The 4832-nt window shown below is 42.9% G+C and overlaps 1 pseudogene; it reads left to right on the forward strand.

Annotated features, from left to right (window-relative positions):
- Window positions 1-3733: 3733 nt before the first annotated feature.
- On the forward strand, window positions 3734-4563 carry LOC124968152 (olfactory receptor 7A10-like; annotated as a pseudogene).
- Window positions 4564-4832: the final 269 nt, after the last annotated feature.

Raw genomic sequence — 4832 nt, forward strand, 5'->3', positions numbered from 1 at the left:
GCATGAGAAAAATCCCGTGCACTCCTCACTGTTCTCTCATTTGGTGCACTGTTTTCTCCTCAAGGTCCCCCACCTTCTCACTCTAATTCCTGTGGACTTCCTGCAGATGACCAGCTCAGTGCAGTTTAGGTATTTCTAAGGACGCACAGCATTTCATAATGGGGCTGTGCTACTCTTACTTTCCATGCCTTTCACATTGGTTCTCACTAATTCACTGCTATATCAATGTTACAAAAAATACGTTGCTATTGTTAAGTTCAAACAAGTGATTCTCAACAAGAAGGATGCCCCCTCCATGACACAGAGCAAGTTTCACAGACATTTTAAGCCGTCACTCAGGGGAGGGGTCGTGAGAGCTCAGGGGTGTTGCTGACCCTCCCACAATGCACAGGCCAGCACCTGCCTCAGAGAATTAACTTGTCCCAGAATGTCAATATTCAGGAGATTAAGAGACCTTGAGGTAAGGAGTTTCTATCCTTTTGGTATTTGTAGCTGACTTGATATTATCTCCCTCATACATGGTCCAGAGTCACATCTGTTCTACCTAATTTTGAGAGCTCTCTTTTTTCTTTTTAAAAGTTCTAACCACAACCTATGAAACAGCTCTTCAGGAGCTTTTCCTAAGGATGGGGGCTGTGGATAAAATATTTCTTGCTGTTTTCTTAAATTATTACTGAGCTTAAGCAAATATTTTGGGTCCCTTTACTGTTATTTGTTCATTTTCTACCAGGATCAGTATTTTGAGTGATTTCTACAAATTATTATTTATCCATTGGTTCTCAGGTAGTACTTTTGACCATGAAAATCATTCAAATTTTTTTTACTGGTACATATCTGTCTTCTTACACCTGAGTTTCTTGCCTTACTAGGTTCTTGCTGACTGTAGATTTTTGTATAATTTGTGGCTGTTCACCTAAAATCAGTGGTGTTTTATACACTTAGGTCTTATCTTCTCTGGCTACTGTTAACTTAAGTGAGGTAGGGGGCCAACTTCATTTTCTTCCAGGCAGACATTTATGTGAGCATTTATTCCACAATCAAATCTTCTACTAAATTGAAATGAAATTTTGTCACATATGAAATGTTCATACATACTCAGGCTCAATTCTTTATCCATTCAACAAGTGACAGCTGGGAGTTTATTAACAATCAGTATATTATAGGAATATTACATGTTATATTCTGATATGCCAAAGCTTTTGTTGATTTAATTACTAATTCCTGTTGATATCTTGGAATTGCTCCTGTTAGTCTTGTTCCAGTTAGTTTTGGTGTTTGCACTGTAAAGGATGGAACCAGAGCCTTGGTCATGCTGACAAGTGCTCTACCACTGAGCACACTGCCACCTGGTTTCTGCTAGCTTTTGAGGCTCCATTCGTCTTGTTGAACACAGTTGTTTGGAAGCAGTCCCATGGAACCTGGTTGCATTCTCCTTGCAGTTTTTGAATTACATAACTTACTACCTTCCTACATTTTTCTCTAGTAACTTCAGACAGACTTCTGTATCTTTATGAGGATAGGAAGGTGAACAGAGCAGGTGAAATCTTTGCTCACCTGGATCTGGTTTTATAAGGTCATAGACTATGTATGGTGAAATGCATGTGTTATAACACAGTGTTCCCAGTCATAGGAAGGAAACAAAGGGACAGGACTGTCATTACATGTGTGGTTTTACAAAGAATGAGTGGGGGGACCTCTGCTTGTTGGATGAAGACCAGAACCAGGGCCAGAGTGCACCCGGGGTCTTTGTTAAGAAAAAATAATAGACAATTAAAATCCAAAACCCAAGAATAAAAAGAACAGATGCCACAGGAGAGAAGTGAGGAAGAGGACTCCTCAGCCATCGTAGCAAAACCCATTGGTCAAGGAGGTCTGGAAGAGGCACAGAGAAAACAAGAGTTTCTGCTTCATATAGCAACAAGACAAGATTTGTTGTACTTTATGGATCCTTTTGTGAATTGTTAATTTATTCTCCTTAATCACTTTATCTTTGTGTCCTTTCTGTATCACTTTGAAATCATAAAGTCATTGCTATTTTTGACTTTGTATGTGTTTATTTCTGCCCCTTTCTTATTTTTTCAGGGTGCCCAGGAGACAGAACCTGGGCTGGAACACACCAGAAGCAAGGAAGCGGTTTCTTCCTCTTGGTCTCTCAGGGACCATCTGGGCTTATTACCTCACTCCCTAGCAACATGTCCATTTCATTCCACTATTTTTCTGTTTATTGACATTTCCCCCCATATGTGTTTCTTTAAATGCAGAGTGTAATCTAGCATTTACCGTAGCGGTATTGGCTGCATGCTTATGTGTCCATGAGAGGCTTACAAAATGGGGGTTCTGGCTGCCATTTCTGCATTAGGGGAAAGATAATTTGACCCATCCAGCTTGCATTGTATACACTAGGAGCCTAACAGTGTGGTGTGAAGGTCAGAGGCCACAGTGGTGACAGTGTGGTGTGTGTGCATGTGTGCCGTCCTCAGGGCAGGACTCTGGGACTCAGATATTCTAAGGTGATGGTCAGTATGTAGATCAACTCAACAATACAGGGTAGTTTGTAGCATGTCCATTTCCATTAAATGGATGCTGGGGAAGGAAGTTAATAATATGCGAAGGTGTAGTGGGAGGAAGGCCTTCCTGTCTCAGGCAGATTCAGCTCCAGCAGGGAGACCACCTCTTTCCTCAGCATCCTCTGACACCATCTCTGATCACTCTCCCTCTTTCTCATTGACCTCTTCACACTGGCTGCTTGATGCCTTTGGATTTCCTAAACATGCTCCTGCCTCAGGGCCTTTGCACTGGGAATTCCTTCTGCCAGGTAGAAATGCCTGCTGGCCTGCTGGCTTCTGCTGGATCTCCTGAGAACTCTGTTCAATTGTCACATTCTCTACTGAGCTTCTGGTCACCTATTAAAAACAGTCCTGGAGCTGGGGGTGTGAGTCAGTGCGAGAGCGCTAGAGCACCTGCTTAGCATATACAAGGCCCTGGGTGAAATCCCCAGCAACACACACACACACACACACACACACACTCACACACACTCACACACACTTAAATACAACTGCTTACCTGCTGTCTGCATTATAATTGCTTTTGTTTTTATCATAAGTGCTTCATCATCAGGCATACTACATGATTATTTTGTTTTAAAGCAGGTTTATTAAGTTACGAGTAATATTCGAAGGACCACACATATTTGATTGATTTGATGTATTATTCAGTGAGTTGGCACATATGCCAATACATGTGATACATCATTTTCACAAAAATATACTAGACCTGTGATTTGCCCTTGTGTACGTTTTCTTTGCCCATCATTGGGATATAGGAGCTTTGGTTTTTGAGGCCTGGACAGTGCCTGGAATGAGGCCAGCAACGCACATGTGCTCTTCCATGGTAAGAAGAAATTTCTCCTTAAAACAGTAAAATGCATAAACTCTTGGGGAAAGGCTTAGAGAGACAGGGATTCCTCCTCAATATTGGCAATAGGGATGCCCCAGGATGACCAGACCCATGATATCACAGAAGTTAATTATTTACTGGAAAATATAAATTGTAACACTTCAACCATATCAGTAGTGTCCATATGTGTGAAATGTTGTAACAGTTTTCTCTTTCCAGTAGTCACATCCACCACATGGAACCAGGAAACAATACTGAAGTTTCATAATTCCTCCTTCTGGGATTTTCAGAGGACCCAGAACTGCAGCCTCTCATCTTTGGGCTTTTCCTCTCCATGTACCTGGTAACTGTGCTGGGGAACCTGCTCATCATCCTGGCTACCATCTCAGACTCCCACCTGCACACACCCATGTACTTCTTCCTCTCCAACCTGTCCTATGTGGACATCTGCTTCACCTCCACCACCTCCCAAAGATGCTGGTGAACATCCAGACACAGAGCAAGGCCATCACCTATGCAGGCTGCATCACCCAAATGTACTTTTTTTTGTTTTTTTTAGAGTTGGACAACTTCCTCCTGACTGTCATGGCCTACGACAGATATGTGGCCATATGTCACCCCCTGCACTACACTGCCATCATGACTCCCCAGCTCTGTGGTTTGCTGGTTCTGGTGTGCTGGATCATGAGTGTCCTGCATGCCCTGATACAAAGCTTAATGGTCTTGCGACTGTCCTTCTGCACACACTTAGAAATTCCCCACTTTTTCTGTGAACTCAACCAGGTGGTTCAACTTGCCTGTTCTGACACCTTCCTTAATGACCTGGTAGTGTATTTTGCACTTGTGCTCTTGGTTACTTGTCCCCTTGCTGGCATCCTTTACTCCTACTCCAAGATAGTGTCCTCCATCCGTGCAATCTCATCAGCTCAGGGAAAGTACAAAGCCTTCTCCACCTGTGTGTCTCACCTCTCCGTGGTCTCCTTATTTTACTGCACAGGCCTAGGTGTGTACCTTAGTTCTGTGGCAACCCACAGCTCACAGTCCACTTCAACAGCCTCAGTGATATACACTGTGGTCACCCCCATGCTGAACCCCTTCATCTTCAGTCTGAGGAATAAAGATGTAAAGAGAGCCCTGAAAAGTCTCTTTAGAGGAAAAACCTAAAGGATTCATTGTCTGGGGCTGCAGAAACACATGCCAGTGACTACAGGCTGCAGAGCCCCAGAGCCTGTGTTGAGGTTCTTTGATGAGATAGTGGATGGTGGATCTCCTTCTATTTGCTTCCTGTAGTTTTCATCCCTTGATGTCCACCTGTCTGAACTTCCAGACTTCTTTATTAAGCTTTGTGCTCTGATATCCACCAGGTTTTAGTTTCGTGGTTGTCTGATTTTCCACAGTTATTCCAAATATTGAAATAGAAATGTTTGGAAATT

Source organism: Sciurus carolinensis, chromosome 17 (assembly GCF_902686445.1).
Source record: "Sciurus carolinensis chromosome 17, mSciCar1.2, whole genome shotgun sequence".
Lineage (NCBI taxonomy): Eukaryota > Metazoa > Chordata > Mammalia > Rodentia > Sciuridae > Sciurus > Sciurus carolinensis.